This window comes from Osmerus eperlanus, chromosome 21, assembly GCF_963692335.1.
Source record: "Osmerus eperlanus chromosome 21, fOsmEpe2.1, whole genome shotgun sequence".
NCBI lineage: Eukaryota > Metazoa > Chordata > Actinopteri > Osmeriformes > Osmeridae > Osmerus > Osmerus eperlanus.
The window spans coordinates 11,851,895-11,869,807 of record NC_085038.1 but is presented as its reverse complement, the minus strand read 5'-3'; the positions used below and the strand labels follow the sequence as shown (position 1 = coordinate 11,869,807).

Below are 17,913 nucleotides of genomic sequence, written 5' to 3'. Positions count from 1 at the left end.
CAAGTAAGCAGTCGAACCAGACTGTACTCATGCTGACGCTCACAAGATCCCAAACGAGGAACTCAACATGGGGGATTAGCTCAAATGGTAGAGCGCTCGCTTAGCATGCGAGAGGTAGCGGGATCGATGCCCGCATCCTCCATAGGTGATGCTGTTTAACTGGCAAGATTTAGTTTCTTACGCAGGGGAATCGATACTAAGAATCCCTGTGAGATTCAAATTGATGTCAAGTAAGCAGTCGAACCAGACTGTACTCATGCTGACGCTCACAAGTTCCCCAACGAGGAACTCAACATGGGGGATTAGCTCAAATGGTAGAGCGCTCGCTTTGCATGCGAGAGGTAGCGGGATCGATGCCCGCATCCTCCATAGGTGATGCTGTTTAACTGGCAAGATTTAGTTTCTTTCCAAAGCAACATTTACAAGAATCGCATTGGCATGAAGGATGACGACACGATTGGCCTAATACAATTTGGGTCCGCATGCTGATGCTAACAAGTTCCCCAACAAGGAGCTTAATATGGGGGAATTAGCTCAAGTGGTAGAGCGTTTGCTTCGCATGCGAGAGGCAGCGGGATCGATGCCCGCATTCTCCAACAGCTTTTTCATTGAAAAATGGAGCTCCATTCCACAACAACCTTTGCACGTGTTTCGGAAAAGCAGCTCCAAAGTGTGGGACGATTCAACTCTCCCAGGTAGGAGCAAGGGAAGTGCCAGTTAGCTCAAATGCTGCAGCGCTTCCTTTGCCTGTCATATGCAGGGGAATCGATACTCGCAATCCCTGTGAGATTCAAATTGCAGTCGAGCCAGATTGTCGATTGTGACTCAAGACTGAGCAGTTTTTAACTCTTCCAAGGAAAGTTCACACATGTAAGGTGGGGGATTAGCTCAAATGGTAGAGTGCTCGCTTAGCATGCGAGAGGTAGCGGGATCGATGCCCGCATCCTCCATAGGTGATGCTGTTTAACTGGCAAGATTTAGTTTCTTTCCAAAGCAACATTTACAAGAATCGCATTGGCATGAAGGATGACGACACGATTGGCCTAATACAATTTGGGTCCGCATGCTGATGCTAACAAGTTCCCCAACAAGGAGCTTAATATGGGGGAATTAGCTCAAGTGGTAGAGCGCTTGCTTCGCATGCGAGAGGCAGCGGGATCGATGCCCGCATTCTCCAACAGCTTTTTCATTGAAAAATGGAGCTCCGTTCCACAACAACCTTTGCACGTGTTTCGGAAAAGCAGCTCCAAAGTGTGGGACAATTCAACTCTCCCAGGTAGAAGCAAGGGAAGTGCGAGTTAGCTCAAATGCTGCAGCGCTTCCTTTGCTATCATATGCAGGGGAATCGATACTCGCAATCCCTTTGAGATTCAAATTGATGTCAAGTAAGCAGTCGAACCAGACTGTACTCATGCTGACGCTCACAAGATCCCCAACGAGGAACTCAACATGGGGGATTAGCTCAAATGGTAGAGCGCTCGCTTAGCATGCGAGAGGTAGCGGGATCGATGCCCGCATCCTCCATAGGTGATGCTGTTTAACTGGCAAGATTGAGTTTCTTACGCAGGGGAATCGATACTCGCAATCCCTGTGATATTCAAATTGCAGTCGACCCAGATTGTCGATTGTGACTCAAGACTGAGCAGTTTTTAACTCTTCCAAGGAAAGTACACACATGTAAGGTGGGGGATTAGCTCAAATGGTAGAGCGCTCGCTTAGCATGCGAGAGATAGTGGGATCGATGCCCGCATCCTCTATAGGTGATGCTGTTTAACTGGCAAGATTTAGTTTCTTTCCAAAGCAACATTTACAAGAAACGCATTGGCATGAAGGATGACGACACGATTGGCCTAATACAATTTGGGTCCGCATGCTGATGCTAACAAGTTCCCCAACAAGGAGCTTAATATGGGGGAATTAGCTCAAGTGGTAGAGCGCTTGCTTCGCATGCGAGAGGCAGCGGGATCGATGCCCGCATTCTCCAACAGCTTTTTCATTGAAAAATGGAGCTCCGTTCCACAACAACCTTTGCACGTGTTTCGGAAAAGCAGCTCCAAAGTGTGGGACGATTCAACTCTCCCAGGTAGGAGCAAGGGAAGTGCCAGTTAGCTCAAATGCTGCAGCGCTTCCTTTGCCTGTCATATGCAGGGGAATCGATACTCGCAATCCCTGTGAGATTTAAATTGATGTCAAGTAAGCAGTCGAACCAAACTGTACTCATGCTGACGCTCACAAGTTCCCCAACGAGGAACTCAACATGGGGGATTAGCTCAAATGGTAGAGCGCTCGCTTTGCATGCGAGAGGTAGCGGGATCGATGCCCGCATCCTCCATAGGTGATGCTGTTTAACTGGCAAGATTTAGTTTCTTTCCAAAGCAACATTTACAAGAATCGCATTGGCATGAAGGAAGACGACACGATTGGCCTAATACAATTTGGGTCCGCATGCTGATGCTAACAAGTTCCCCAACAAGGAGATTAATATGGGGGAATTAGCTCAAGTGGTAGAGCGTTTGCTTCGCATGCGAGAGGCAGCGGGATCGATGCCCGCATTCTCCAACAGCTTTTTCATTGAAAAATGGAGCTCCGTTCCACAACAAACTTTGCACGTGTTTCGGAAAAGCAGCTCCAAAGTGTGGGACGATTCAACTCTCCCAGGTAGGAGCAAGGGAAGTGCCAGTTAGCTCAAATGCTGCAGCGCTTCCTTTGCCTGTCATATGCAGGGGAATCGATACTCGCAATCCCTGTGAGATTCAAATTGCAGTCGAGCCAGATTGTCGATTGTGACTCAAGACTGAGCAGTTTTTAACTCTTCCAAGGAAAGTACACACATGTAAGGTGGGGGATTAGCTCAAATGGTAGAGTGCTCGCTTAGCATGCGAGAGGTAGCGGGATCGATGCCCGCATCCTCCATAGGTGATGCTGTTTAACTGGCAAGATTTAGTTTCTTTCCAAAGCAACATTTACAAGAAACGCATTGGCATGAAGGATGACGACACGATTGGCCTAATACAATTTGGGTCCGCATGCTGATGCTAACAAGTTCCCCAACAAGGAGCTTAATATGGGGGAATTAGCTCAAGTGGTAGAGCGCTTGCTTCGCATGCGAGAGGCAGCGGGATCGATGCCCGCATTCTCCAACAGCTTTTTCATTGAAAAATGGAGCTCCGTTCCACAACAACCTTTGCACGTGTTTCGGAAAAGCAGCTCCAAAGTGTGGGACGATTCAACTCTCCCAGGTAGGAGCAAGGGAAGTGCCAGTTAGCTCAAATGCTGCAGCGCTTCCTTTGCCTGTCATATGCAGGGGAATCGATACTCGCAATCCCTGTGAGATTTAAATTGATGTCAAGTAAGCAGTCGAACCAAACTGTACTCATGCTGACGCTCACAAGTTCCCCAACGAGGAACTCAACATGGGGGATTAGCTCAAATGGTAGAGCGCTCGCTTTGCATGCGAGAGGTAGCGGGATCGATGCCCGCATCCTCCATAGGTGATGCTGTTTAACTGGCAAGATTTAGTTTCTTTCCAAAGCAACATTTACAAGAATCGCATTGGCATGAAGGAAGACGACACGATTGGCCTAATACAATTTGGGTCCGCATGCTGATGCTAACAAGTTCCCCAACAAGGAGATTAATATGGGGGAATTAGCTCAAGTGGTAGAGCGTTTGCTTCGCATGCGAGAGGCAGCGGGATCGATGCCCGCATTCTCCAACAGCTTTTTCATTGAAAAATGGAGCTCCGTTCCACAACAAACTTTGCACGTGTTTCGGAAAAGCAGCTCCAAAGTGTGGGACGATTCAACTCTCCCAGGTAGGAGCAAGGGAAGTGCCAGTTAGCTCAAATGCTGCAGCGCTTCCTTTGCCTGTCATATGCAGGGGAATCGATACTCGCAATCCCTGTGAGATTCAAATTGCAGTCGAGCCAGATTGTCGATTGTGACTCAAGACTGAGCAGTTTTTAACTCTTCCAAGGAAAGTACACACATGTAAGGTGGGGGATTAGCTCAAATGGTAGAGTGCTCGCTTAGCATGCGAGAGGTAGCGGGATCGATGCCCGCATCCTCCATAGGTGATGCTGTTTAACTGGCAAGATTTAGTTTCTTTCCAAAGCAACATTTACAAGAATCGCATTGGCATGAAGGATGACGACACGATTGGCCTAATACAATTTGGGTCCGCATGCTGATGCTAACAAGTTCCCCAACAAGGAGATTAATATGGGGGAATTAGCTCAAGTGGTAGAGCGTTTGCTTCGCATGCGAGAGGCAGCGGGATCGATGCCCGCATTCTCCAACAGCTTTTTCATTGAAAAATGGAGCTCCGTTCCACAACAAACTTTGCACGTGTTTCGGAAAAGCAGCTCCAAAGTGTGGGACGATTCAACTCTCCCAGGTAGGAGCAAGGGAAGTGCCAGTTAGCTCAAATGCTGCAGCGCTTCCTTTGCCTGTCATATGCAGGGGAATCGATACTCGCAATCCCTGTGAGATTCAAATTGCAGTCGAGCCAGATTGTCGATTGTGACTCAAGACTGAGCAGTTTTTAACTCTTCCAAGGAAAGTACACACATGTAAGGTGGGGGATTAGCTCAAATGGTAGAGTGCTCGCTTAGCATGCGAGAGGTAGCGGGATCGATGCCCGCATCCTCCATAGGTGATGCTGTTTAACTGGCAAGATTTAGTTTCTTTCCAAAGCAACATTTACAAGAATCGCATTGGCATGAAGGATGACGACACGATTGGCCTAATACAATTTGGGTCCGCATGCTGATGCTAACAAGTTCCCCAACAAGGAGCTTAATATGGGGGAATTAGCTCAAGTGGTAGAGCGCTTGCTTCGCATGCGAGAGGCAGCGGGATCGATGCCCTCATTCTCCAACAGCTTTTTCATTGAAAAATGGAGCTCCGTTCCACAACAACCTTTGCACGTGTTTCAGAAAAGCAGCTCCAAAGTGTGGGACGATTCAACTCTCCCAGGTAGGAGCAAGGGAAGTGCCAGTTAGCTCAAATGCTGCAGCGCTTCCTTTGCCTGTCATATGCAGGGGAATCGATACTCGCAATCCCTTTGAGATTCAAATTGATGTCAAGTAAGCAGTCGAACCAGACTGTACTCATGCTGACGCTCACAAGTTCCCCAATGAGGAACTCAACATGGGGGATTAGCTCAAATGGTAGAGCGCTCGCTTTGCATGCGAGAGGTAGCGGGATCGATGCCCGCATCCTCCATAGGTGATGCTGTTTAACTGGCAAGATTGAGTTTCTTACGCAGGGGAATCGATACTCGCAATCCCTGTGATATTCAAATTGCAGTCGACCCAGATTGTCGATTGTGACTCAAGACTGAGCAGTTTTTAACTCTTCCAAGGAAAGTACACACATGTAAGGTGGGGGATTAGCTCAAATGGTAGAGCGCTCGCTTAGCATGCGAGAGATAGTGGGATCGATGCCCGCATCCTCTATAGGTGATGCTGTTTAACTGGCAAGATTTAGTTTCTTTCCAAAGCAACATTTACAAGAAACGCATTGGCATGAAGGATGACGACACGATTGGCCTAATACAATTTGGGTCCGCATGCTGATGCTAACAAGTTCCCCAACAAGGAGCTTAATATGGGGGAATTAGCTCAAGTGGTAGAGCGCTTGCTTCGCATGCGAGAGGCAGCGGGATCGATGCCCGCATTCTCCAACAGCTTTTTCATTGAAAAATGGAGCTCCGTTCCACAACAACCTTTGCACGTGTTTCGGAAAAGCAGCTCCAAAGTGTGGGACGATTCAACTCTCCCAGGTAGGAGCAAGGGAAGTGCCAGTTAGCTCAAATGCTGCAGCGCTTCCTTTGCCTGTCATATGCAGGGGAATCGATACTCGCAATCCCTGTGAGATTTAAATTGATGTCAAGTAAGCAGTCGAACCAAACTGTACTCATGCTGACGCTCACAAGTTCCCCAACGAGGAACTCAACATGGGGGATTAGCTCAAATGGTAGAGCGCTCGCTTTGCATGCGAGAGGTAGCGGGATCGATGCCCGCATCCTCCATAGGTGATGCTGTTTAACTGGCAAGATTTAGTTTCTTTCCAAAGCAACATTTACAAGAATCGCATTGGCATGAAGGAAGACGACACGATTGGCCTAATACAATTTGGGTCCGCATGCTGATGCTAACAAGTTCCCCAACAAGGAGATTAATATGGGGGAATTAGCTCAAGTGGTAGAGCGTTTGCTTCGCATGCGAGAGGCAGCGGGATCGATGCCCGCATTCTCCAACAGCTTTTTCATTGAAAAATGGAGCTCCGTTCCACAACAAACTTTGCACGTGTTTCGGAAAAGCAGCTCCAAAGTGTGGGACGATTCAACTCTCCCAGGTAGGAGCAAGGGAAGTGCCAGTTAGCTCAAATGCTGCAGCGCTTCCTTTGCCTGTCATATGCAGGGGAATCGATACTCGCAATCCCTGTGAGATTCAAATTGCAGTCGAGCCAGATTGTCGATTGTGACTCAAGACTGAGCAGTTTTTAACTCTTCCAAGGAAAGTACACACATGTAAGGTGGGGGATTAGCTCAAATGGTAGAGTGCTCGCTTAGCATGCGAGAGGTAGCGGGATCGATGCCCGCATCCTCCATAGGTGATGCTGTTTAACTGGCAAGATTTAGTTTCTTTCCAAAGCAACATTTACAAGAAACGCATTGGCATGAAGGATGACGACACGATTGGCCTAATACAATTTGGGTCCGCATGCTGATGCTAACAAGTTCCCCAACAAGGAGCTTAATATGGGGGAATTAGCTCAAGTGGTAGAGCGCTTGCTTCGCATGCGAGAGGCAGCGGGATCGATGCCCGCATTCTCCAACAGCTTTTTCATTGAAAAATGGAGCTCCGTTCCACAACAACCTTTGCACGTGTTTCGGAAAAGCAGCTCCAAAGTGTGGGACGATTCAACTCTCCCAGGTAGGAGCAAGGGAAGTGCCAGTTAGCTCAAATGCTGCAGCGCTTCCTTTGCCTGTCATATGCAGGGGAATCGATACTCGCAATCCCTGTGAGATTTAAATTGATGTCAAGTAAGCAGTCGAACCAAACTGTACTCATGCTGACGCTCACAAGTTCCCCAACGAGGAACTCAACATGGGGGATTAGCTCAAATGGTAGAGCGCTCGCTTTGCATGCGAGAGGTAGCGGGATCGATGCCCGCATCCTCCATAGGTGATGCTGTTTAACTGGCAAGATTTAGTTTCTTTCCAAAGCAACATTTACAAGAATCGCATTGGCATGAAGGAAGACGACACGATTGGCCTAATACAATTTGGGTCCGCATGCTGATGCTAACAAGTTCCCCAACAAGGAGATTAATATGGGGGAATTAGCTCAAGTGGTAGAGCGTTTGCTTCGCATGCGAGAGGCAGCGGGATCGATGCCCGCATTCTCCAACAGCTTTTTCATTGAAAAATGGAGCTCCGTTCCACAACAAACTTTGCACGTGTTTCGGAAAAGCAGCTCCAAAGTGTGGGACGATTCAACTCTCCCAGGTAGGAGCAAGGGAAGTGCCAGTTAGCTCAAATGCTGCAGCGCTTCCTTTGCCTGTCATATGCAGGGGAATCGATACTCGCAATCCCTGTGAGATTCAAATTGCAGTCGAGCCAGATTGTCGATTGTGACTCAAGACTGAGCAGTTTTTAACTCTTCCAAGGAAAGTACACACATGTAAGGTGGGGGATTAGCTCAAATGGTAGAGTGCTCGCTTAGCATGCGAGAGGTAGCGGGATCGATGCCCGCATCCTCCATAGGTGATGCTGTTTAACTGGCAAGATTTAGTTTCTTTCCAAAGCAACATTTACAAGAATCGCATTGGCATGAAGGATGACGACACGATTGGCCTAATACAATTTGGGTCCGCATGCTGATGCTAACAAGTTCCCCAACAAGGAGATTAATATGGGGGAATTAGCTCAAGTGGTAGAGCGTTTGCTTCGCATGCGAGAGGCAGCGGGATCGATGCCCGCATTCTCCAACAGCTTTTTCATTGAAAAATGGAGCTCCGTTCCACAACAAACTTTGCACGTGTTTCGGAAAAGCAGCTCCAAAGTGTGGGACGATTCAACTCTCCCAGGTAGGAGCAAGGGAAGTGCCAGTTAGCTCAAATGCTGCAGCGCTTCCTTTGCCTGTCATATGCAGGGGAATCGATACTCGCAATCCCTGTGAGATTCAAATTGCAGTCGAGCCAGATTGTCGATTGTGACTCAAGACTGAGCAGTTTTTAACTCTTCCAAGGAAAGTACACACATGTAAGGTGGGGGATTAGCTCAAATGGTAGAGTGCTCGCTTAGCATGCGAGAGGTAGCGGGATCGATGCCCGCATCCTCCATAGGTGATGCTGTTTAACTGGCAAGATTTAGTTTCTTTCCAAAGCAACATTTACAAGAATCGCATTGGCATGAAGGATGACGACACGATTGGCCTAATACAATTTGGGTCCGCATGCTGATGCTAACAAGTTCCCCAACAAGGAGCTTAATATGGGGGAATTAGCTCAAGTGGTAGAGCGCTTGCTTCGCATGCGAGAGGCAGCGGGATCGATGCCCTCATTCTCCAACAGCTTTTTCATTGAAAAATGGAGCTCCGTTCCACAACAACCTTTGCACGTGTTTCAGAAAAGCAGCTCCAAAGTGTGGGACGATTCAACTCTCCCAGGTAGGAGCAAGGGAAGTGCCAGTTAGCTCAAATGCTGCAGCGCTTCCTTTGCCTGTCATATGCAGGGGAATCGATACTCGCAATCCCTGTGAGATTCAAATTGATGTCAAGTAAGCAGTTGAACCAAACTGTACTCATGCTGACGCTCACAAGTTCCCCAACGAGGAACTCAACATGGGGGATTAGCTCAAATGGTAGAGCGCTCGCTTTGCATGCGAGAGGTAGCGGGATCGATGCCCGCATCCTCCATAGGTGATGCTGTTTAACTGGCAAGATTTAGTTTCTTTCCAAAGCAACATTTACAAGAATCGCATTGGCATGAAGGATGACGACACGATTGGCCTAATACAATTTGGGTCCGCATGCTGATGCTAACAAGTTCCCCAACAAGGAGCTTAATATGGTGGAATTAGCTCAAGCGGTAGAGCGCTTGCTTCGCATGCGAGAGGCAGCGGGATCGATGCCCGCATTCTCTAACAGCTTTTTCATTGAAAAATGGAGCTCCGTTCCACAACAACCTTTGCACTTGTTTCGGAAAAGCAGCTCCAAAGTGTGGGACGATTCAAATCTCCCAGGTAGGAGCAAGGGAAGTGCCAGTTAGCTCAAATGCTGCAGCGCTTCCTTTGCCTGTCATATGCAGGGGAATCGGTACTCGCAATCCCTGTGCGATTCAAATTGCAGTCGAGCCAGATTGTCGATTGTGACTCAAGACTGAGCAGTTTTTAACTCTTCCAAGGAAAGTACACACATGTAAGGTGGGGGATTAGCTCAAATGGTAGAGTGCTCGCTTAGCATGCGAGAGGTAGCAGGATCGATGCCCGCATCCTCCATAGGTGATGCTGTTTAACTGGCAAAATTTAGTTTCTTTCCAAAGCAACATTTACAAGAATCGCATTGGCATGAAGGATGACGACACGATTGGCCTAATATAATTTGGGTCCGCATGCTGATGCTAACAAGTTCCTCAACAAGGAGCTTAATATGGGGGAATTAGCTCAAGTGGTAGAGCGCTTGCTTCGCATGCGAGAGGCAGCGGGATCGATGCCCGCATTCTCCAACAGCTTTTTCATTGAAAAATGGAGCTCCGTTCCACAACAACCTTTGCACGTGTTTCGGAAAAGCAGCTCCAAAGTGTGGGACGATTCAACTCTCCCAGGTAGGAGCAAGGGAAGTGCCAGTTAGCTCAAATGCTGCAGCGCTTCCTTTGCCTGTCATATGCAGGGGAATCGATACTCGCAATCCCTGTGAGATTTAAATTTATGTCAAGTAAGCAGTCGAACCAAACTGTACTCATGCTGACGCTCACAAGTTCCCCAACGAGGAACTCAACATGGGGGATTAGCTCAAATGGTAGAGCGCTCGCTTTGCATGCGAGAGGTAGCGGGATCGATGCCCGCATCCTCCATAGGTGATGCTGTTTAACTGGCAAGATTTAGTTTCTTTCCAAAGCAACATTTACAAGAATCGCATTGGCATGAAGGATGACGACACGATTGGCCTAATACAATTTGGGTCCGCATGCTGATGCTAACAAGTTCCCCAACGAGGAACTCAACATGGGGGATTAGCTCAAATGGTAGAGCGCTCGCTTTGCATGCGAGAGGTAGCGGGATCGATGCCCGCATCCTCCATAGGTGATGCTGTTTAACTGGCAAGATTTAGTTTCTTTCCAAAGCAACATTTACAAGAATCGCATTGGCATGAAGGAAGACGACACGATTGGCCTAATACAATTTGGGTCCGCATGCTGATGCTAACAAGTTCCCCAACAAGGAGATTAATATGGGGGAATTAGCTCAAGTGGTAGAGCGTTTGCTTCGCATGCGAGAGGCAGCGGGATCGATGCCCGCATTCTCCAACAGCTTTTTCATTGAAAAATGGAGCTCCGTTCCACAACAAACTTTGCACGTGTTTCGGAAAAGCAGCTCCAAAGTGTGGGACGATTCAACTCTCCCAGGTAGGAGCAAGGGATGTGCCAGTTAGCTCAAATGCTGCAGCGCTTCCTTTGCCTGTCATATGCAGGGGAATCGATACTCGCAATCCCTGTGAGATTCAAATTGCAGTCGAGCCAGATTGTCGATTGTGACTCAAGACTGAGCAGTTTTTAACTCTTCCAAGGAAAGTACACACATGTAAGGTGGGGGATTAGCTCAAATGGTAGAGTGCTCGCTTAGCATGCGAGAGGTAGCGGGATCGATGCCCGCATCCTCCATAGGTGATGCTGTTTAACTGGCAAGATTTAGTTTCTTTCCAAAGCAACATTTACAAGAAACGCATTGGCATGAAGGATGACGACACGATTGGCCTAATACAATTTGGGTCCGCATGCTGATGCTAACAAGTTCCCCAACAAGGAGCTTAATATGGGGGAATTAGCTCAAGTGGTAGAGCGCTTGCTTCGCATGCGAGAGGCAGCGGGATCGATGCCCGCATTCTCCAACAGCTTTTTCATTGAAAAATGGAGCTCCGTTCCACAACAACCTTTGCACGTGTTTCGGAAAAGCAGCTCCAAAGTGTGGGACGATTCAACTCTCCCAGGTAGGAGCAAGGGAAGTGCCAGTTAGCTCAAATGCTGCAGCGCTTCCTTTGCCTGTCATATGCAGGGGAATCGATACTCGCAATCCCTGTGAGATTTAAATTGATGTCAAGTAAGCAGTCGAACCAAACTGTACTCATGCTGACGCTCACAAGTTCCCCAACGAGGAACTCAACATGGGGGATTAGCTCAAATGGTAGAGCGCTCGCTTTGCATGCGAGAGGTAGCGGGATCGATGCCCGCATCCTCCATAGGTGATGCTGTTTAACTGGCAAGATTTAGTTTCTTTCCAAAGCAACATTTACAAGAATCGCATTGGCATGAAGGAAGACGACACGATTGGCCTAATACAATTTGGGTCCGCATGCTGATGCTAACAAGTTCCCCAACAAGGAGATTAATATGGGGGAATTAGCTCAAGTGGTAGAGCGTTTGCTTCGCATGCGAGAGGCAGCGGGATCGATGCCCGCATTCTCCAACAGCTTTTTCATTGAAAAATGGAGCTCCGTTCCACAACAAACTTTGCACGTGTTTCGGAAAAGCAGCTCCAAAGTGTGGGACGATTCAACTCTCCCAGGTAGGAGCAAGGGAAGTGCCAGTTAGCTCAAATGCTGCAGCGCTTCCTTTGCCTGTCATATGCAGGGGAATCGATACTCGCAATCCCTGTGAGATTCAAATTGCAGTCGAGCCAGATTGTCGATTGTGACTCAAGACTGAGCAGTTTTTAACTCTTCCAAGGAAAGTACACACATGTAAGGTGGGGGATTAGCTCAAATGGTAGAGTGCTCGCTTAGCATGCGAGAGGTAGCGGGATCGATGCCCGCATCCTCCATAGGTGATGCTGTTTAACTGGCAAGATTTAGTTTCTTTCCAAAGCAACATTTACAAGAATCGCATTGGCATGAAGGATGACGACACGATTGGCCTAATACAATTTGGGTCCGCATGCTGATGCTAACAAGTTCCCCAACAAGGAGATTAATATGGGGGAATTAGCTCAAGTGGTAGAGCGTTTGCTTCGCATGCGAGAGGCAGCGGGATCGATGCCCGCATTCTCCAACAGCTTTTTCATTGAAAAATGGAGCTCCGTTCCACAACAAACTTTGCACGTGTTTCGGAAAAGCAGCTCCAAAGTGTGGGACGATTCAACTCTCCCAGGTAGGAGCAAGGGAAGTGCCAGTTAGCTCAAATGCTGCAGCGCTTCCTTTGCCTGTCATATGCAGGGGAATCGATACTCGCAATCCCTGTGAGATTCAAATTGCAGTCGAGCCAGATTGTCGATTGTGACTCAAGACTGAGCAGTTTTTAACTCTTCCAAGGAAAGTACACACATGTAAGGTGGGGGATTAGCTCAAATGGTAGAGTGCTCGCTTAGCATGCGAGAGGTAGCGGGATCGATGCCCGCATCCTCCATAGGTGATGCTGTTTAACTGGCAAGATTTAGTTTCTTTCCAAAGCAACATTTACAAGAATCGCATTGGCATGAAGGATGACGACACGATTGGCCTAATACAATTTGGGTCCGCATGCTGATGCTAACAAGTTCCCCAACAAGGAGCTTAATATGGGGGAATTAGCTCAAGTGGTAGAGCGCTTGCTTCGCATGCGAGAGGCAGCGGGATCGATGCCCTCATTCTCCAACAGCTTTTTCATTGAAAAATGGAGCTCCGTTCCACAACAACCTTTGCACGTGTTTCAGAAAAGCAGCTCCAAAGTGTGGGACGATTCAACTCTCCCAGGTAGGAGCAAGGGAAGTGCCAGTTAGCTCAAATGCTGCAGCGCTTCCTTTGCCTGTCATATGCAGGGGAATCGATACTCGCAATCCCTGTGAGATTCAAATTGATGTCAAGTAAGCAGTTGAACCAAACTGTACTCATGCTGACGCTCACAAGTTCCCCAACGAGGAACTCAACATGGGGGATTAGCTCAAATGGTAGAGCGCTCGCTTTGCATGCGAGAGGTAGCGGGATCGATGCCCGCATCCTCCATAGGTGATGCTGTTTAACTGGCAAGATTTAGTTTCTTTCCAAAGCAACATTTACAAGAATCGCATTGGCATGAAGGATGACGACACGATTGGCCTAATACAATTTGGGTCCGCATGCTGATGCTAACAAGTTCCCCAACAAGGAGCTTAATATGGGGGAATTAGCTCAAGCGGTAGAGCGCTTGCTTCGCATGCGAGAGGCAGCGGGATCGATGCCCGCATTCTCTAACAGCTTTTTCATTGAAAAATGGAGCTCCGTTCCACAACAACCTTTGCACTTGTTTCGGAAAAGCAGCTCCAAAGTGTGGGACGATTCAAATCTCCCAGGTAGGAGCAAGGGAAGTGCCAGTTAGCTCAAATGCTGCAGCGCTTCCTTTGCCTGTCATATGCAGGGGAATCGGTACTCGCAATCCCTGTGCGATTCAAATTGCAGTCGAGCCAGATTGTCGATTGTGACTCAAGACTGAGCAGTTTTTAACTCTTCCAAGGAAAGTACACACATGTAAGGTGGGGGATTAGCTCAAATGGTAGAGTGCTCGCTTAGCATGCGAGAGGTAGCAGGATCGATGCCCGCATCCTCCATAGGTGATGCTGTTTAACTGGCAAAATTTAGTTTCTTTCCAAAGCAACATTTACAAGAATCGCATTGGCATGAAGGATGACGACACGATTGGCCTAATATAATTTGGGTCCGCATGCTGATGCTAACAAGTTCCTCAACAAGGAGCTTAATATGGGGGAATTAGCTCAAGTGGTAGAGCGCTTGCTTCGCATGCGAGAGGCAGCGGGATCGATGCCCGCATTCTCCAACAGCTTTTTCATTGAAAAATGGAGCTCCGTTCCACAACAACCTTTGCACGTGTTTCGGAAAAGCAGCTCCAAAGTGTGGGACGATTCAACTCTCCCAGGTAGGAGCAAGGGAAGTGCCAGTTAGCTCAAATGCTGCAGCGCTTCCTTTGCCTGTCATATGCAGGGGAATCGATACTCGCAATCCCTGTGAGATTTAAATTTATGTCAAGTAAGCAGTCGAACCAAACTGTACTCATGCTGACGCTCACAAGTTCCCCAACGAGGAACTCAACATGGGGGATTAGCTCAAATGGTAGAGCGCTCGCTTTGCATGCGAGAGGTAGCGGGATCGATGCCCGCATCCTCCATAGGTGATGCTGTTTAACTGGCAAGATTTAGTTTCTTTCCAAAGCAACATTTACAAGAATCGCATTGGCATGAAGGATGACGACACGATTGGCCTAATACAATTTGGGTCCGCATGCTGATGCTAACAAGTTCCCCAACAAGGAGCTTAATATGGGGGAATTAGCTCAAGTGGTAGAGCGTTTGCTTCGCATGCGAGAGGCAGCGGGATCGATGCCCGCATTCTCCAACAGCTTTTTCATTGAAAAATGGAGCTCCGTTCCACAACAACCTTTGCACGTGTTTCGGAAAAGCAGCTCCAAAGTGTGGGACGATTCAACTCTCCCAGGTAGGAGCAAGGGAAGTGCCAGTTAGCTCAAATGCTGCAGCGCTTCCTTTGCCTGTCATATGCAGGGGAATCGATACTCGCAATCCCTGTGAGATTCAAATTGCAGTCGAGCCAGATTGTCGATTGTGACTCAAGACTGAGCAGTTTTTAACTCTTCCAAGGAAAGTACACACATGTAAGGTGGGGGATTAGCTCAAATGGTAGAGTGCTCGCTTAGCATGCGAGAGGTAGCGGGATCGATGCCCGCATCCTCCATAGGTGATGCTGTTTAACTGGCAAGATTTAGTTTCTTTCCAAAGCAACATTTACAAGAATCGCATTGGCATGAAGGATGACGACACGATTGGCCTAATACAATTTGGGTCCGCATGCTGATGCTAACAAGTTCCCCAACAAGGAGCTTAATATGGGGGAATTAGCTCAAGTGGTAGAGCGCTTGCTTCGCATGCGAGAGGCAGCGGGATCGATGCCCGCATTCTCTAACAGCTTTTTCATTGAAAAATGGAGCTCCGTTCCACAACAACCTTTGCACGTGTTTCAGAAAAGCAGCTCCAAAGTGTGGGACGATTCAACTCTCCCAGGTAGGAGCAAGGGAAGTGCCAGTTAGCTCAAATGCTGCAGCGCTTCCTTTGCCTGTCATATGCAGGGGAATCGATACTCGCAATCCCTGTGAGATTTAAATTGATGTCAAGTAAGCAGTCGAACCAAACTGTACTCATGCTGACGCTCACAAGTTCCCCAACGAGGAACTCAACATGGGGGATTAGCTCAAATGGTAGAGCGCTCGCTTTGCATGCGAGAGGTAGCGGGATCGATGCCCGCATCCTCCATAGGTGATGCTGTTTAACTGGCAAGATTTAGTTTCTTTCCAAAGCAACATTTACAAGAATCGCATTGGCATGAAGGATGACGACACGATTGGCCTAATACAATTTGGGTCCGCATGCTGATGCTAACAAGTTCCCCAACAAGGAGCTTAATATGGGGGAATTAGCTCAAGTGGTAGAGCGTTTGCTTCGCATGCGAGAGGCAGCGGGATCGATGCCCGCATTCTCCAACAGCTTTTTCATTGAAAAATGGAGCTCCGTTCCACAACAACCTTTGCACGTGTTTCGGAAAAGCAGCTCCAAAGTGTGGGACGATTCAACTCTCCCAGGTAGGAGCAAGGGAAGTGCCAGTTAGCTCAAATGCTGCAGCGCTTCCTTTGCCTGTCATATGCAGGGGAATCGATACTCGCAATCCCTGTGAGATTCAAATTGCAGTCGAGCCAGATTGTCGATTGTGACTCAAGACTGAGCAGTTTTTAACTCTTCCAAGGAAAGTACACACATGTAAGGTGGGGGATTAGCTCAAATGGTAGAGTGCTCGCTTAGCATGCGAGAGGTAGCGGGATCGATGCCCGCATCCTCCATAGGTGATGCTGTTTAACTGGCAAGATTTAGTTTCTTTCCAAAGCAACATTTACAAGAATCGCATTGGCATGAAGGATGACGACACGATTGGCCTAATACAATTTGGGTCCGCATGCTGATGCTAACAAGTTCCCCAACAAGGAGCTTAATATGGGGGAATTAGCTCAAGTGGTAGAGCGCTTGCTTCGCATGCGAGAGGCAGCGGGATCGATGCCCGCATTCTCCAACAGCTTTTTCATTGAAAAATGGAGCTCCGTTCCACAACAACCTTTGCACGTGTTTCGGAAAAGCAGCTCCAAAGTGTGGGACGATTCAACTCTCCCAGGTAGGAGCAAGGGAAGTGCCAGTTAGCTCAAATGCTGCAGCGCTTCCTTTGCCTGTCATATGCAGGGGAATCGATACTCGCAATCCCTGTGAGATTTAAATTGATGTCAAGTAAGCAGTCGAACCAAACTGTACTCATGCTGACGCTCACAAGTTCCCCAACGAGGAACTCAACATGGGGGATTAGCTCAAATGGTAGAGCGCTCGCTTTGCATGCGAGAGGTAGCGGGATCGATGCCCGCATCCTCCATAGGTGATGCTGTTTAACTGGCAAGATTTAGTTTCTTTCCAAAGCAACATTTACAAGAATCGCATTGGCATGAAGGATGACGACACGATTGGCCTAATACAATTTGGGTCCGCATGCTGATGCTAACAAGTTCCCCAACAAGGAGCTTAATATGGGGGAATTAGCTCAAGTGGTAGAGCGTTTGCTTCGCATGCGAGAGGCAGCGGGATCGATGCCCGCATTCTCCAACAGCTTTTTCATTGAAAAATGGAGCTCCGTTCCACAACAACCTTTGCACGTCTTTCGGAAAAGCAGCTCCAAAGTGTGGGACGATTCAACTCTCCCAGGTAGGAGCAAGGGAAGTGCCAGTTAGCTCAAATGCTGCAGCGCTTCCTTTGCCTGTCATATGCAGGGGAATCGATACTCGCAATCCCTGTGAGATTCAAATTGCAGTCGAGCCAGATTGTCGATTGTGACTCAAGACTGAGCAGTTTTTAACTCTTCCAAGGAAAGTACACACATGTAAGGTGGGGGATTAGCTCAAATGGTAGAGTGCTCGCTTAGCATGCGAGAGGTAGCGGGATCGATGCCCGCATCCTCCATAGGTGATGCTGTTTAACTGGCAAGATTTAGTTTCTTTCCAAAGCAACATTTACAAGAATCGCATTGGCATGAAGGATGACGACACGATTGGCCTAATACAATTTGGGTCCGCATGCTGATGCTAACAAGTTCCCCAACAAGGAGCTTAATATGGGGGAATTAGCTCAAGTGGTAGAGCGCTTGCTTCGCATGCGAGAGGCAGCGGGATCGATGCCCGCATTCTCCAACAGCTTTTTCATTGAAAAATGGAGCTCCGTTCCACAACAACCTTTGCACGTGTTTCAGAAAAGCAGCTCCAAAGTGTGGGACGATTCAACTCTCCCAGGTAGGAGCAAGGGAAGTGCCAGTTAGCTCAAATGCTGCAGCGCTTCCTTTGCCTGTCATATGCAGGGGAATCGATACTCGCAATCCCTGTGAGATTCAAATTGATGTCAAGTAAGCAGTCGAACCAAACTGTACTCATGCTGACGCTCACAAGTTCCCCAACGAGGAACTCAACATGGGGGATTAGCTCAAATGGTAGAGCGCTCGCTTTGCATGCGAGAGGTAGCGGGATCGATGCCCGCATCCTCCATAGGTGATGCTGTTTAACTGGCAAGATTTAGTTTCTTTCCAAAGCAACATTTACAAGAATCGCATTGGCATGAAGGATGACGACACGA

The 17,913-nt window shown here is 48.1% G+C and overlaps 40 non-coding genes across 40 annotated transcripts; all 40 read left to right on the top strand.

Annotated features, from left to right (window-relative positions):
* Positions 1-69: 69 nt before the first annotated feature.
* Positions 70-142, top strand: trnaa-agc (transfer RNA alanine (anticodon AGC)). Its single transcript has one exon. It is a non-coding gene; the product is annotated as a tRNA-Ala (tRNA).
* Positions 143-296: 154 nt separating this feature from the next.
* trnaa-ugc (transfer RNA alanine (anticodon UGC)) lies at positions 297-369 on the top strand. The gene has a single exon. It is a non-coding gene; the product is annotated as a tRNA-Ala (tRNA).
* Positions 370-877: 508 nt separating this feature from the next.
* Positions 878-950, top strand: trnaa-agc (transfer RNA alanine (anticodon AGC)). Its single transcript has one exon. It is a non-coding gene; the product is annotated as a tRNA-Ala (tRNA).
* Positions 951-1,104: 154 nt separating this feature from the next.
* trnaa-cgc (transfer RNA alanine (anticodon CGC)) lies at positions 1,105-1,177 on the top strand. The gene has a single exon. It is a non-coding gene; the product is annotated as a tRNA-Ala (tRNA).
* A 274-nt stretch (positions 1,178-1,451) lies between these two features.
* On the top strand, positions 1,452-1,524 carry trnaa-agc (transfer RNA alanine (anticodon AGC)). Its single transcript has one exon. It is a non-coding gene; the product is annotated as a tRNA-Ala (tRNA).
* Positions 1,525-1,911: 387 nt separating this feature from the next.
* On the top strand, positions 1,912-1,984 carry trnaa-cgc (transfer RNA alanine (anticodon CGC)). Its single transcript has one exon. It is a non-coding gene; the product is annotated as a tRNA-Ala (tRNA).
* A 275-nt stretch (positions 1,985-2,259) lies between these two features.
* Positions 2,260-2,332, top strand: trnaa-ugc (transfer RNA alanine (anticodon UGC)). The gene has a single exon. It is a non-coding gene; the product is annotated as a tRNA-Ala (tRNA).
* A 508-nt stretch (positions 2,333-2,840) lies between these two features.
* trnaa-agc (transfer RNA alanine (anticodon AGC)) lies at positions 2,841-2,913 on the top strand. Its single transcript has one exon. It is a non-coding gene; the product is annotated as a tRNA-Ala (tRNA).
* A 154-nt stretch (positions 2,914-3,067) lies between these two features.
* Positions 3,068-3,140, top strand: trnaa-cgc (transfer RNA alanine (anticodon CGC)). Its single transcript has one exon. It is a non-coding gene; the product is annotated as a tRNA-Ala (tRNA).
* A 275-nt stretch (positions 3,141-3,415) lies between these two features.
* On the top strand, positions 3,416-3,488 carry trnaa-ugc (transfer RNA alanine (anticodon UGC)). Its single transcript has one exon. It is a non-coding gene; the product is annotated as a tRNA-Ala (tRNA).
* A 508-nt stretch (positions 3,489-3,996) lies between these two features.
* On the top strand, positions 3,997-4,069 carry trnaa-agc (transfer RNA alanine (anticodon AGC)). The gene has a single exon. It is a non-coding gene; the product is annotated as a tRNA-Ala (tRNA).
* A 508-nt stretch (positions 4,070-4,577) lies between these two features.
* On the top strand, positions 4,578-4,650 carry trnaa-agc (transfer RNA alanine (anticodon AGC)). The gene has a single exon. It is a non-coding gene; the product is annotated as a tRNA-Ala (tRNA).
* A 502-nt stretch (positions 4,651-5,152) lies between these two features.
* On the top strand, positions 5,153-5,225 carry trnaa-ugc (transfer RNA alanine (anticodon UGC)). Its single transcript has one exon. It is a non-coding gene; the product is annotated as a tRNA-Ala (tRNA).
* A 387-nt stretch (positions 5,226-5,612) lies between these two features.
* Positions 5,613-5,685, top strand: trnaa-cgc (transfer RNA alanine (anticodon CGC)). The gene has a single exon. It is a non-coding gene; the product is annotated as a tRNA-Ala (tRNA).
* A 275-nt stretch (positions 5,686-5,960) lies between these two features.
* On the top strand, positions 5,961-6,033 carry trnaa-ugc (transfer RNA alanine (anticodon UGC)). The gene has a single exon. It is a non-coding gene; the product is annotated as a tRNA-Ala (tRNA).
* A 508-nt stretch (positions 6,034-6,541) lies between these two features.
* trnaa-agc (transfer RNA alanine (anticodon AGC)) lies at positions 6,542-6,614 on the top strand. Its single transcript has one exon. It is a non-coding gene; the product is annotated as a tRNA-Ala (tRNA).
* A 154-nt stretch (positions 6,615-6,768) lies between these two features.
* On the top strand, positions 6,769-6,841 carry trnaa-cgc (transfer RNA alanine (anticodon CGC)). The gene has a single exon. It is a non-coding gene; the product is annotated as a tRNA-Ala (tRNA).
* Positions 6,842-7,116: 275 nt separating this feature from the next.
* trnaa-ugc (transfer RNA alanine (anticodon UGC)) lies at positions 7,117-7,189 on the top strand. The gene has a single exon. It is a non-coding gene; the product is annotated as a tRNA-Ala (tRNA).
* A 508-nt stretch (positions 7,190-7,697) lies between these two features.
* trnaa-agc (transfer RNA alanine (anticodon AGC)) lies at positions 7,698-7,770 on the top strand. Its single transcript has one exon. It is a non-coding gene; the product is annotated as a tRNA-Ala (tRNA).
* A 508-nt stretch (positions 7,771-8,278) lies between these two features.
* On the top strand, positions 8,279-8,351 carry trnaa-agc (transfer RNA alanine (anticodon AGC)). Its single transcript has one exon. It is a non-coding gene; the product is annotated as a tRNA-Ala (tRNA).
* Positions 8,352-8,853: 502 nt separating this feature from the next.
* On the top strand, positions 8,854-8,926 carry trnaa-ugc (transfer RNA alanine (anticodon UGC)). Its single transcript has one exon. It is a non-coding gene; the product is annotated as a tRNA-Ala (tRNA).
* A 735-nt stretch (positions 8,927-9,661) lies between these two features.
* On the top strand, positions 9,662-9,734 carry trnaa-cgc (transfer RNA alanine (anticodon CGC)). The gene has a single exon. It is a non-coding gene; the product is annotated as a tRNA-Ala (tRNA).
* A 275-nt stretch (positions 9,735-10,009) lies between these two features.
* On the top strand, positions 10,010-10,082 carry trnaa-ugc (transfer RNA alanine (anticodon UGC)). Its single transcript has one exon. It is a non-coding gene; the product is annotated as a tRNA-Ala (tRNA).
* Positions 10,083-10,235: 153 nt separating this feature from the next.
* trnaa-ugc (transfer RNA alanine (anticodon UGC)) lies at positions 10,236-10,308 on the top strand. The gene has a single exon. It is a non-coding gene; the product is annotated as a tRNA-Ala (tRNA).
* Positions 10,309-10,816: 508 nt separating this feature from the next.
* trnaa-agc (transfer RNA alanine (anticodon AGC)) lies at positions 10,817-10,889 on the top strand. The gene has a single exon. It is a non-coding gene; the product is annotated as a tRNA-Ala (tRNA).
* A 154-nt stretch (positions 10,890-11,043) lies between these two features.
* Positions 11,044-11,116, top strand: trnaa-cgc (transfer RNA alanine (anticodon CGC)). Its single transcript has one exon. It is a non-coding gene; the product is annotated as a tRNA-Ala (tRNA).
* Positions 11,117-11,391: 275 nt separating this feature from the next.
* On the top strand, positions 11,392-11,464 carry trnaa-ugc (transfer RNA alanine (anticodon UGC)). The gene has a single exon. It is a non-coding gene; the product is annotated as a tRNA-Ala (tRNA).
* A 508-nt stretch (positions 11,465-11,972) lies between these two features.
* Positions 11,973-12,045, top strand: trnaa-agc (transfer RNA alanine (anticodon AGC)). The gene has a single exon. It is a non-coding gene; the product is annotated as a tRNA-Ala (tRNA).
* Positions 12,046-12,553: 508 nt separating this feature from the next.
* On the top strand, positions 12,554-12,626 carry trnaa-agc (transfer RNA alanine (anticodon AGC)). Its single transcript has one exon. It is a non-coding gene; the product is annotated as a tRNA-Ala (tRNA).
* A 502-nt stretch (positions 12,627-13,128) lies between these two features.
* Positions 13,129-13,201, top strand: trnaa-ugc (transfer RNA alanine (anticodon UGC)). The gene has a single exon. It is a non-coding gene; the product is annotated as a tRNA-Ala (tRNA).
* A 735-nt stretch (positions 13,202-13,936) lies between these two features.
* trnaa-cgc (transfer RNA alanine (anticodon CGC)) lies at positions 13,937-14,009 on the top strand. The gene has a single exon. It is a non-coding gene; the product is annotated as a tRNA-Ala (tRNA).
* Positions 14,010-14,284: 275 nt separating this feature from the next.
* trnaa-ugc (transfer RNA alanine (anticodon UGC)) lies at positions 14,285-14,357 on the top strand. The gene has a single exon. It is a non-coding gene; the product is annotated as a tRNA-Ala (tRNA).
* A 508-nt stretch (positions 14,358-14,865) lies between these two features.
* On the top strand, positions 14,866-14,938 carry trnaa-agc (transfer RNA alanine (anticodon AGC)). The gene has a single exon. It is a non-coding gene; the product is annotated as a tRNA-Ala (tRNA).
* A 502-nt stretch (positions 14,939-15,440) lies between these two features.
* Positions 15,441-15,513, top strand: trnaa-ugc (transfer RNA alanine (anticodon UGC)). The gene has a single exon. It is a non-coding gene; the product is annotated as a tRNA-Ala (tRNA).
* Positions 15,514-16,021: 508 nt separating this feature from the next.
* trnaa-agc (transfer RNA alanine (anticodon AGC)) lies at positions 16,022-16,094 on the top strand. Its single transcript has one exon. It is a non-coding gene; the product is annotated as a tRNA-Ala (tRNA).
* A 154-nt stretch (positions 16,095-16,248) lies between these two features.
* Positions 16,249-16,321, top strand: trnaa-cgc (transfer RNA alanine (anticodon CGC)). Its single transcript has one exon. It is a non-coding gene; the product is annotated as a tRNA-Ala (tRNA).
* A 275-nt stretch (positions 16,322-16,596) lies between these two features.
* Positions 16,597-16,669, top strand: trnaa-ugc (transfer RNA alanine (anticodon UGC)). The gene has a single exon. It is a non-coding gene; the product is annotated as a tRNA-Ala (tRNA).
* A 508-nt stretch (positions 16,670-17,177) lies between these two features.
* trnaa-agc (transfer RNA alanine (anticodon AGC)) lies at positions 17,178-17,250 on the top strand. Its single transcript has one exon. It is a non-coding gene; the product is annotated as a tRNA-Ala (tRNA).
* A 154-nt stretch (positions 17,251-17,404) lies between these two features.
* trnaa-cgc (transfer RNA alanine (anticodon CGC)) lies at positions 17,405-17,477 on the top strand. Its single transcript has one exon. It is a non-coding gene; the product is annotated as a tRNA-Ala (tRNA).
* Positions 17,478-17,752: 275 nt separating this feature from the next.
* On the top strand, positions 17,753-17,825 carry trnaa-ugc (transfer RNA alanine (anticodon UGC)). Its single transcript has one exon. It is a non-coding gene; the product is annotated as a tRNA-Ala (tRNA).
* The last annotated feature ends 88 nt before the right edge of the window (positions 17,826-17,913 follow it).